Below are 12,927 nucleotides of genomic sequence, written 5' to 3'. Positions count from 1 at the left end.
TATGAAGCAGACTGTAAGCTTATTGTGGGCTGGGAATGTTTCAGTTATATTGTAATATTGTACTCTCCCAAGCACTTAATACGATGCTCTGCCACGGTAAGCGCTCAATAAATTCGACTGCCTGACAAACTTGCAATCTGTAAAATGGTGCTAATTTTGTATGCTAAAGCGACAATTTTGGAACTCTAGCCGAGTCCTTCATTATGAATCGGACTAAGAAATGTGGGCATTCCAAGAAAATTACTGGAAATGAATGATCTAGATGGAATCAGAATTATTAAAATATGTCATGTAGTTGAGCCCATTTATTATGCATGCAACTGATGGTAAATCACAATCAGAGAAGCAGCATGGCTCAATGGAAAGAGCCCGGGCTTTGGAGTCAGAGGTCATGGGTTCAAATCCTGGCCCCACCAGTTGTCAGCTGGGTGACTTTGGGGAGGTCACTTAACTTCTCTGGGCCTCAGCTCCCTCATCTGTAAAATGGGGATTAAGACTGTGAGCCCTCTGTGGGACAACCGGATCACCTTTTATCCCCCCCAGTGCTTATAACAGTGCTTTGCACATAGTAAGCACTTAATAAATGCCATCATCATTATTATTATTATTATCATTATTATAACTAAGTTCTCTCACAAAAGATCAACAATTTTTTTATCTAGTTGTAAAAATAAATGTGTTCTGAGTCATTAATTAGAAAGATCCTTTGCTCCTGGCCTTTTCTTATACAATATTCTCTTCTTCCTCCTCTACCATCACATCCTACTCTCATTTGCATCTCTCCCTGGTCTTCCCTGGTCTCCCGACACTACATGACATAGTGGATAGACCACAGGCCTGGGAATCAGAAGGTCATGGGTTCTAATCCCGATCCGCCACTTGTCTGCTGCGTGACCTTGGGCAAGTCACTTCATTACTCTGCACCTCAGTTACCTCATCTGGAAAATGGGGATTGGGACAGTGAGCCTTACATGGGACAAGGACTGTGTCCAACCCGATTTACTTGTATCCACCCCGGCTCTTAGTACAGTGCCTGGCACATAATAAGTGCTTAACAAATACCACAATCATTATTAATATAAGTCTCAGAAGGCAGGTACCACTAGACGGAGAAGGTGCCAAAGTGGTTGGAGCAACAATAGTGAAGTCGATTAATTTAGAACAGCGAAACAGAAAAAGTTCCCAAAATTGATATATAATTAAAGTGACTCTGGGAGCGTTGGCAGGGCAGGGGAGAGCGAAGCCAAGGAAACTAGTTTGAAATGGAGTATGGGCCAGGTAACAAAGTCCCAGAGAACTACTGGGCTAAGAAAGACAGAGAAGAGAAGCAGTGTTGCCCAGTGGAAAGAGTATGGGCTTGGGAGTCAGAAGTCATGGGTTCTAATCCTGGCTCCACTACTTATCAGCTGTGTGGCTTTGGGCAAGTCACTTAACTTCTCTGTGCCTCAGTTACCTTATCTGTATAATGGGGATTAAGATCGTGAGCCCCACGTGGGACAACCTGATCACATTGTTTCCTCCCAGCACTTAGAATAGTGCTTTGCACATAGTAAGCATTTAACAAATAATAATAATAATAACAATGATGGCATTTGTTAAGCACTTACTGTGTGCAAAGCACTGTTCTAAGCGCTGGGGGGGATACAATGTAATCAGGTTGTCCCATGTGGGGCTCACAGTCTTAAGCCCCATTTGACAGATGAGGTAACTGAGGCCCAGAGAAGTTAAGCGACTTGCCCAAAGTCACACAGCTGACAAGTGGCAGAGCCGGGATTAGAATCCATGACCTCTGGCTCCAAGCACACGCTCTTTCCACTGTCATGCTGCTTCTCATCATACTATCACTATTATTATTATTATCATTATCATTCTCCAACAGATTCACAAGTGCAGAGACATAATCAGTAATCATGTTCTGAGTAAGAGATTTCTACCAGTTGACAAAGAACCACCAAGAAAATCACTGTGTGGGGCATGATCTTGTTTTGTTTTGTTGTCTGTCTCCCCCTTCTAGCCCGTGAGCCCATTGATGGTTAGGCACCATCTCTATATGTTGTCAACTTGTACTTCCCAAGCACTTAGTACAGTGCTCTGCACACAGTAAGCACTCAATAAATATGATTGAATGAATGAATGATCTACTAGAGTGCTTCATGAATGAGATCAGCAGTTATTCAATATAGTGTAGTTTTTCTCACTCTCTCCATTTATACAGATACTCATAAACAAAGACACTGACACAGACACAAACGACAGACACTGACAACAGGCTTCTGAGAAACAGTGGATACAAAAAAGATCATATCTGCGGTATTTGCTAAGTGCTTGCTGAGTGCCAAACACTGCTGCATACAAGCAAATTAGGTTGGACAAAATCCCTGTCCCACGTGGGGCTCACAGTCTCTATCCTCATTTTACAGATGAAGTAACTGAAGCCCAGAGAAGTGAAGTTACTTGTCCAAGGTCACACTGCAGACATGTGGCAGAGCCAGGTTTCGGACTCATGACCTGATTCCCAGGCTCTATGTAAAAGGATTTGTGGACAGTACACCTTTAAGAGAAAAAATCTACTAAAGAGACCTTTGAAATATTACAGCAGACAGAAGGCACAAGAAGTGAAACATCAGAGCTTGTCACAGATTCACTTGCAAAATATTAATCCTAGAAGTAAGTTTTTTACTCCTTTATAAATCAGTTGTTCCTTCTCAGTATAGAAACCCATGACAGAACTTTTTCCATCCCAAGCGTTCTTTCCCTGTTTCTTTCCCCCTTTTTTCCAATTCTCTTAATCAAATTATGATAACTTTTCATAATTGACTTGCCAATTATTATGCCTCTCCTAGTTTATTAACCATTATTCTGTTAGTCTACTACTCCTTTATCCTGCTTTCAGCAATCATTCTTTTGTCTCAACGTCTTCCCGTTCTGAGAGACAGGAGATCCAGGTAGAGTGAGTAGATTGGCATTGGAGGAGTGAGGTGAGCATGCTGGGTTATGAGTATAGCCGGGAGTAAGGTGACCGAGTGCTCTAAATTCAATGGCAAGGTGCTTCTCTTTGATGTAGAGGTGGATGGGCAACTGCTAGTGATTCTTGAGGAGTGAGGAAACATGGACTGAACATATTTTTAGAAAAATGACATGGGCAGCAGAGTGAAGTATGGACTGGAGTGGGGAGAAACAGGAGGCAGGGAGGTCAGCAAGGAGGCTGATGCATTAGTCAAAGTCGTAACAGAGCCTCCTCTCAAGAATGACCTGCTTTGGCCCGAAGAACTCCATTGTTCAAAGCCCTATTAAAATCACATCCTCTCCAACAGGCCTACCCTGACTGTGTCCTCATTTCCCCTACTCCCTCTCCCTTCTGTGTCATCTATGCACTTGTATCTTTGCCTAGTAAGCACTTGATATTCACCCCATCATTAGACCTACAGCACTAATGTACATATCCATAATGTATTTATTTATATTGATGCCTGAATCCCCCTTTATACTGTAAGTTCCTTATGAGCAGGAAATATCATTCATTCATTCAATCGTAATTATTGAGCACTTACTGTGTGCAGAGCACTGTACTAAGTGTTTGGGAAGTACAAGTTGGCAACATATAGAGACGGTCCCTATCCAACAGCAGGCTCACAGTCTAGAAGGGGGAGACAGACAACAAAACAAAACATATTAACAAAATAAAATGAATAGAATAGTCAGTATGTACAAGTAAAATGAATAGAGTAATAAGTCTGTACAAACATATATAAAGGTGCTGTGGGGAGGGGAAGGAGGTAGGGTGGGGGGGGATGGGGAGGGGAAGAGGAAGGAGGGGGCTCACTACCAACTCTGTTGAATTGTACTCTCCCCAAGGTGCTTAGTACAGTACTCTGTGCTCCTAATATCACTGAATGAGTGAATGATAATTGCAAGCTACAACAGTCTTTTGGGTGAGTATTTGTTACACGCTTATTGTGTGTAAGGGGCTGTACTAAGCATTGGGGTAGATACAAGCTAATCAGGTTGGTAATCAGCCCTGCCCCACGTGGGGCTCACAGACTCAATCCCCATTTTAGAGATGAGGCAACAGGCACAGAGAAGTGAACTGACTTGCTCAAGGTCACACAGCAGAGCATTGGCAAAGCCAGAATTGGAACTCAGGTCCTTCTTCCTCCCAGGCCAATGCTGTTTCCACTTAGGCCACGCTGTTTCTCACTGAAGCTTCTGTACTTAACTTCAAAGCAGCCCAAGAAAGTGGATGTAGAACAGGTTCAGTGTTTGCTGCTTCTCAACTGGCAGGTCTCTACATGCACTGCCCTCTGTCCTGCCATTATCCCTTCCTTACCATACTTTTTTCTAAGAAATGTGCGATAAATGGGGCCTTTTCAGTCTTCCTTAGAGAGGAACTATTTCACCACAGAGAGTGAAGGGCCTCTGAAAAGACAACAGTGATCTACCAAGCTCACCATCTCCAAATCAGGTGGTCATCACAGAGAAGCAGCATGGCTCAGTGGAATGAGCACGGGCTTTGGAGTCAGAGGTCATGGGTTCAAATCCCGGCTCTGCCAATTGTCAGCTGTGTGACTTTGGGCAAGTCACTTCACTTCTCTGGGCCTCAGTTACTTCATCTGTAAAATGGGGATGAAGACTGTGAGCCCCCTGGGGGACAACCTGATCACCTTGTAACCTCCCCAGCGCTTAGAACAGTGCTTTGCACATAGTAAGCGCTTAATAAATGTCATTACTACTACTACTATCTTCAGTTGTGAGCTTCCTAAGGGCCAGGTACCGTGTCTAATTCCAGTCCATACTTCTCTCTGCTGCCTGGATCATTTCTTCAGTTCAGAACATGTCACCTTGCTCCTCAAAACACTCCAGTGGTCACCCGTCCACCTCTGCAAACAAAAACTCCTCACCATCTGCTTTAAAACACTTTACCACCTTGTCCCCTCCTTATTTACCTCATGTCTCTCCTTCTAAAACCCAGCCCACACACTTCTCTCCTCTAGTGCTAACCTTCTCACTGTGCCTCGATTTCACCCACCTCACTGCCGACCCCTCGTCCACATCCTGCTTCTGGCCTGGAATACCCTCCCTCCTCCAATCTGACAGATTGGATCTCCAATCTCTCCCCCAATTCAAAGCCTTTTTGAAGGCACATCTCCTCCAAGAAGTCTTCCTAGACTAAGCCTCACCTTTCCTCATCTCCCACTCCCTTCTGCCTCACTTTGACTAGCTCTGCCTGTTCTTCCCCCCTTCTAGCTCCACAGCACTTACATGTAAATATCTGTAATTCATTTATTTGTATTGATATTTGTCTCCCCCCCTTCTAGACTGTATGCTCATTGTGGGCAGGGAAAGAGTCTGTTTATTGCAGTACTGTAACATGGCTCAGTGGAAAGAGCATGGGCTTGGGAGTCAGATGTCATGGGTTCAAATCCCAGCTCCACTGCTTGTCAGCTGTATGACTTTGGGCAAGTCACTTCACTTCTCTGTGCCTCAGTTACCTCATCTGTAAAATGTGGATTAAGACTGTGAGCCCCACGTGGGACAACCCGATCACCTTGTATCCTCTCCAGCACTTAGAACAGTGCTTTGCACATAGTAAATGCTTAACAAATGTCATTATCATTATTATTATTATTATTACTGTACTCTCCCAAGCGCTTAGTAGAGTGCTCTGCAAACAGTAATTCCTCAATAAATGCTATTAAATGATTCAATCAATGAATAATTCCAACCTGTGTATTCATTCTGAAGTCCTTTGTAGAGTGCTTTGTACAATATAAGGGCAAAATAAGAACTGTTACTACTACTGCTGCTACTAGTACTATTACTACCAATAATAATAATAATATGAATAATAGTAATAATAATTTCACTTCCATGCACTTTCACAACTATATTGGTGTAGATTTCTCCTTTGACAGGAAGTAAATTCATATATTTAAAACCTTTAACTGAGCCAGCTCCTGAGACTACAAAACTATACATAAGCAAATATTTACTCTGGTTCATAATATCACACGTACAAATTGTGTTTACCTAGATGTGCTCATAAGCATTTGCGGAAGTAAACAGTAATGATGAAAAATATTCAGAAATTGATTTGTTTATCATGAGCATTCCAGAGAACAGCATGCAAAATAGAATCTGACAAGGCCACAATCATCGAAGAAATCAACATTCTTGCTTTCTTTAAATGTGCAAAGTATCTTTTCAAGGTTTATAACATCCAGAAGAATTGCCAGTTCACTATAAAGAACAAAATCTGTGATCATTTTAAGCAAAAACTATTTGAAACTGACCTTTTAAACTGTTAATGTAATACTTAAGACACGAGAAATGTCATCAGTGGTTATTTATTTAAGGGCTTTATTCTTTTGAGCCATTACATTATTTCACTATAGACCAAAGAGGTTATTTTCTCTAAATTATTTAAGTGAGAGAGTTAGCCTTAGGCCAGGTGTTCTATTTATGCAGATGGCGAAATAAATTATTCAGAGATGGAGACAGGTAAAACAGATGGAAAAGGCAGCAAAAACAAGAAAGCAAAGAGCAGCTGTTCAACAGGCCCTAAATAAAGTACCTACCTCTGCAAGATGGCCCAAGTAAATGAGTTATGAATTGGTGTGAAAAATTCTCACAGTTCTGTTTATGAGCCAAATGCTGAACATATGCATTCTATGTAGTCTTACATTTAAGTATACCACCTTTTATCCTCAGTGTATGAATCATATTTTTTATCATATTTCCCACGTTCTTATCTGGGAACCTTTTCTGTTCTGGGCTTGGAAATAGAATTAATTTCTAAAACTTTCTGAATGACTTCTGATAATTTTAGAAATTCCCATTTAAAGTCCCCAAGAAGTAAAACGACAAAAATCTTGATATACATAGGAAATTTTTAAAATGTTTGCTCCCAAACTCAAACTTCTTTATTTGACATAAAAAATATTTGAAGTTAAATGAGACAGATTCATGTTTGCTACAGTCACATATGTACCAATTTATTGTCTCAGCCCAAGCCCTTCAAAGCAATATGGAAATACAAGGGAAAAAGTTCATTTGATCAGTCCAAGTAACTCACTGTGATACAAGGAGGATAAAGTGTTTGGAGTGTTTCAACATTAATAATAATAACAATAATAATAATAATGGCATTTATTAAGTGATTACTATGGGCAAAGCACTGTTCTAAGAGCTGGGGAGGTTACAAGGTGATCAGGTTGTCCCCCGGGGGGCTCACAGTCTTCATCCCCATTTTACAGATGAGGTAACTGAGGCCCAGAGAAGTTAAGTGACTTGCCCAAAGTCACACAGCTGACAAGCGGCAGAGTCAGGATTCGAACCCATGACATCTGACTCCAAAGCCTGTGGTCTTTCAACTAAGCCACGCTGCTTCTCTGGAGCCATCCAGAGCCACATTAGCAGCTGGAGCCATCCAATACTCCCCCACTTACACCCCACTTTTGGGTTCCACAGTGTGGAAGAGAGAGGGGGCTCAAGGGAATAAGTCGGGGAAGAAAAAGTTATTGAAACTTCATTTCACATATGAGAAAACTGAAACACAGAGAAATAATTATTATTAATCTTACTGAGTGCTTACTATGTGCAAAGCATTCATTCAATCGTATTTATTGAGTGCTTATGTGTGCAGAGCACTGTACTAAGAGCTTGGAAAGTACAAATCGGCAACATACAGAGATGGTCCCTACCCAAACATGGGCTCACAGTCTAGAAGTGGGAGACAGACAACAAAATAAAACAAGTAGACAGGTGTTGTATTGTACTCTCCAAGAGGTTAGTAAGGTTAATACAGTGCTCTGCACACAGTAAGCACTCAATAATATGACTTTTGGGAGAGTACAATATAACATCAAACACTTTTCCTGCCCACAACGAACTCAGTCACCCATTAGGCAAGTGGCAGAGCCAGGATTAATCAATTAATCGATTTTATTTCTTGAGCACTTACTTTGGGAACAGCACTGTACTAAGTGGTTTGGACAGTACAGTATAGCAGAGTTAGTAGAATCATTCCCTGCTCACAAGGAGCTTACAGTCTAGAGGGAGAGAAAAACATGAATATAAATAAATGAGACGCAGCATGGCATAGTGAATAGAGAAGAGGCCTTGGAGTCAGCAGGTCATGAATTCTAATCCCGGCTCTGCCACTTGTCTGCTTTTAGACTGTGAGCCCACTGTTGGATAGGGACTGTCTCTATATGTTGCCAACTTGTACTTCCCAAGCGCTTAGTACAGTGCTCTGCACACGGTAAGCGCTCAATAAATACGATTGATGATGATGATGATAATGACTGTATATGTGTATATATGTTTGTACCTATAGACTGTGAGCCCACCTTTTAGACTGTGAGCCCACTGTTGGGTAGGGACTGTCTCTATATGTTGCCAATTTGTACTTCCCAAGCGCTTAGTACAGTGCTCTGCACACAGTAAGCGCTCAATAAATACGATTGATGATGATGATGATGATCTGACATTGGGCAAGTAGCTTCACTTCTCTGTGCTTCAGTTACCTCATCTGTGAAATGGGGATTGAGACCGTGAGCCCCACATGGGACAGGGAGCGATTCCAGCTCTATTTGCTTGTATCCAGCACTTAGTACGGTATCTGACATATAGCAAGCACTTAAGAAATACCATCATTATTATTACTACTATAAATTAAAGATACGTACATAGGTCCCCTCTCAGGGTCGCACCCTGCAGAGTTTCCAGTACTCTACCAGTCTCGGCTATGGGAGGGAGAGTCAAGTAGAGGCCTACCCATTCCATTCCTAGCTTGGCCAGTGGCTAGCGAGTGGAAGGCAATCGGCTACAAGTCAAAACTCACCCGTGCCGGGCAGCAGCGACATGGGAGAGAGTCCAGGGCAGAGATTCGAGTTCATTGCATGGAAGGTGGCAGTGGTAAACCACATCTGCATTTTTGCCAAAAATATTATATGGATCCACTACCAGAACGATTGCAGATGGAGAGCAGGCGTTCTGAGAGAGATGTGTCCGTGGTGTCGCTATGGGTTGGAAATGGCTCAATGGTGCAAAACAAGACATAAGTGTTCTGAGGCTGAGAGAGGTGTGAATAAAGGGAGTAAATCCAGGGGCAAGTATTATTCATTCATTCAATCAATTGTATTTATTTATTTATTTATTAAATGGCATTTATTAAGCGCTTACTATGTGCAAAGCACTGTTCTAAGCACTGGGGAGGTAACAAGGTGATGAGGTTGTCCCACGGGGGGCTCACAGTCTTAATCCCCATTTTACAGATGAGGGAACTGAGGCACAGAGAAGTGAAATGACTTACCCACGGTCACAAAGCTGACAGTTGGTGGAGCCGGAATTTGAACACATGACCTCTGACTCTCAAGCCCGTTCTCTTTCCACTGAGCCACGCTGCAAGTTATTGAGTGCAGAACACTGTACTAAATGCTTGAGAAGACAATCCCTGCTCACAAGAGGTTCCCAGTCTTGAAGGGTGGAGACAAACAGCAAAACAAGTAAACAGGCATCAGTAGCATCATTATAAATAGAATTAAAGATATATACATATTATTAATAAAATAAATAGAATTATAATAATAAATATGTACATATATACACAAAATTATTAGAACCCAGGTCCTCTGACTCTCAGGATAGCATGCTTCCCACTAGGCCTTGCTGCTTCTCTAAGAATGAATCATTCATTAATTCAGTCATATTTATTGAGCGCTTACTGTGTGCAGAGCACTGTTCTAAGCTCTTGGGAGAGTACAATACAACAATAAACGGACACATTAACAGCTGATGTACAGTGGGCTGAAAGACTGCAGGTACAAGCAGGGAGAGAAAAATAAAAATTATAGAGATGCAGTGAAAACAGAGCATCAGAAAATGTGATATAAAAGCAGACTGCTGGGACTGACAGACCTGTCTTGCATGTAATGGTCAGGACAAGGAATGTCATCCTTGAGAAGAGGTTTCAGGGAGAATGGGCGGGCAAAAGATGGTCTCATAAACAGCAAAAAACAACTGCCAGTGGCAAATACTTTAGGGTAGCAGGGAAATGTCTAGACATGCATTCAGTGAGGAAGAGAATGGCGTTTTCAGCCATACCAGTGACAAATATTACTACTACTTCCACAGCCTGCGCATGTTTGTGAGTTCACAGTTAGAGAAAGCAGGGCAGGGGATCCACTTCTGCCACTATCTCTGAGATTGACGCCAACCCAAGCTAACCTTGTCCCATTACGTCCTTGGCTCGATACAATAGATTATCACGTTTCTGCCAAGAAATAATTCAGAAATCATAAGCTGAGGTTTGGCAGCTAGATAAACCTGAATTTTCCCTGTGCAGGTAGCTGGCACGAAGCATCTTTCGCTCTGATAATCATTAGTCAATCAGTCAATCATATTTACTAAGTGTTTACTGCAAAGAGCACTGTACTACGAGCAACATAATAATAAACAGACACATTCCTTGCTCACAATGAGCTTACAGTCTAGAGGGGGAGATAGACGTTAATAAAAATGAGAAAATTAGATACATGAATAAGTGCTGTGGGACTGCAGTGGGGGAGATGAATAAAGGGAGCAAGTCAGGGTGATACAGCAGGGAGTGGGAGAAGAGGAAAGGAGAGCTTAGTCAAGGAAGCCTTCTTGAAGGAAATACTCTTCCAGTTATAGGAGTGGCTAATTATTATGGCTTGAGGGCCACCGTTTTCAGATCTCTTGGGCTTCTTTAGGGCCTAAAATCAAGTCCTCCCAATCTATGAAGTGAAAGCAGATGGTAGTGTGGCGACATGGGCTGAATTTTTTTTTTTAGAAAAATGATAATAATAATAATGGCATTTGTTAAGCACTTACTATGTGCTAAGCATTATAGTTATAATTCTATTTATTTTGATGGTATTGACACCTGTCTACATATTTTGTTCTGTTGTCTGTCTCTCCCTTCTAGACTGTGAGCCCATTGTTGCGTAGGGACCGTCTCTATATGTTGCCAACTTGTACTTCCCAAGCGCTTAGTACAGTGCTCTGCACACAGTATATGCTCAATAAATACGATTGAATGAATGAATTGTTGGGTAGGGACCGTATCTATATGTTGCTAACTTGTACTTCCCAAGTGCTTAGTACAGTGCTCTGCACACAGTAAGCGCTCAATAATAATAATAATGATGGTATTTGTGCTTACTATGTGCAAAGCACTGTTCTAAGCACTGGTGGGATACAAGGTGATCAGGTTGTCCCACGTGAGGCTCACAGTCTTAATCCCCATTTTACAGATGAGGGAACTGAGGCACAGAGAAGTTAAGTGACTTGCCCAAAGTCACACAGCTGGCAATTGGCAGAGCTGGGATTTGAACACATGACCTCTGACTCCAAAGCCCGGTCTCTTTCCAGTGAGCCATGCTGCTTCTCTATGAAGGAATGAATGAATGAAGCACTGGGGTAGATACAAGGTAATCAGGTTGTCCCATCTGGGGCTCATAATCTTAATCCCCATTTTACAGATGAGGTCACTGAGGCACAGAGAAGTTAAGTGACCTGCCCAAAAGGTCACACAGCTGACAAGTGAATGCATGACCTCTGACTTCCAAGCCCAGCTCTTTCCACTAAACCAGGCTGCTCCTCGTGATCGGTGCAGCATTGTGACGTATAGACTGGAGTGGGGAGAGACAGGAAACATGGAAGTCAGACAGGAGGAACATACAGTAAAGTCAGGAAAAGATAAGTGCTTGGATCAGCACAGTAGCGGCTTGTATAGAGAGGAGAGGGTCGCTTTTAACAATGTCGTGAAGACGGACCACAGAATACGCTCTCTACCACTCTCCTCTCCTTCAAAGCCTTATTAAGGTCGCATCTCCTCCAAGGGGCCTTCCTTGATTAAGGACTCTTTCCCCAACCCCCTCTACCTTCTGCATCATCTATGCCCTTGGAGCAGAGCCCTTTGGATATTTGGAATTCACCCTACCCTCTGTTCTACTGCATTTATGTATTTTACCTGTAATTTATTTATATCAATGTCTCTCTCCCCATCTAGACTGCAAGCTCGTTGCGGGCAGGGACTGCGTCTCCCAACTCGATTGCATTGTACTCTCCCAAGAGCTTAATGCAGTGCTCTGCACACTGTAAGTGTTCTATAATAAGGTTGATTGATTAGCTCCCAAAATTGGGGAAGATAGAAGCTAATCAGGTTGGACACAGTTCAGGTCCCACATGGGGCTCACAGTCCCAGACCCATTTCACAGATGAGGTAACTGAGGTATAAAGACTTGCCCCAGGCCACAGCAGCAGACATTCATTCATTCAATCGTATTTATTGAGCATTTACTGTGCGCAGAGCATTGTACTAAGCACTTGGGAAGTACAAGTTGGCAACATTTAGAGACGGTCCCAACCCAGCAGCAGGCTCGCAGTCTAGATGTAGAGAAGGCGGGATTAGAACCCAGGTCTCTAACTCCCATGTCTGTGCTCTTTCCACAAGGCCATGCTCCTTCTCTACAGAATGCAACTTGCTGAGAACTATTCTAATTGGGCTAATATTCTATGCCCAATTAGAATTTATTAAGCGCTTTGCACGTTCATTCATTCATTCAATCATATGTATTGAGCGCTTACTGTGAGCAGAGCACTGTACTAAGCGCTTGGGAAGTACAAGTTGGCAACATACAGAGACGGTCCCTACCCATCAGTGGGCTCACAGTCTAGAAGATGAGATCAAAGGAGAGTGAGGATAGCATTAGAGGAATAAACTGTGTAAGCGCTTAATAAATGCCATCATTATTATTAATATTCAAGCCTAATTCTAGTGCCCTAGTTTTTGCCTAGTTGATAGGACAGTGGATTATGGGTGATGAAAGAGGAGAGGGCAGAAAAAGCATAAGAAAAGGCAATTGGAAAAATAGATACATATTCATTTTAATGCAATTATCT

At 42.3% G+C, this 12,927-nt stretch overlaps 1 non-coding gene across 1 annotated transcript; it reads left to right on the top strand.

Annotated features, from left to right (window-relative positions):
* The first annotated feature begins 8,693 nt into the window (after nt 1-8,693).
* On the top strand, nt 8,694-8,832 carry LOC119933516. The gene has a single exon (XR_005452558.1). It is a non-coding gene; the product is annotated as a small nucleolar RNA SNORA7 (small nucleolar RNA).
* Nucleotides 8,833-12,927: the final 4,095 nt, after the last annotated feature.

Source organism: Tachyglossus aculeatus, chromosome 1 (genome assembly GCF_015852505.1).
Source record: "Tachyglossus aculeatus isolate mTacAcu1 chromosome 1, mTacAcu1.pri, whole genome shotgun sequence".
Classification (NCBI taxonomy): domain Eukaryota; kingdom Metazoa; phylum Chordata; class Mammalia; order Monotremata; family Tachyglossidae; genus Tachyglossus; species Tachyglossus aculeatus.
The sequence above is the reverse complement of the archived record's forward strand: the minus strand, read 5'-3'. Positions and strand labels throughout refer to the sequence as shown.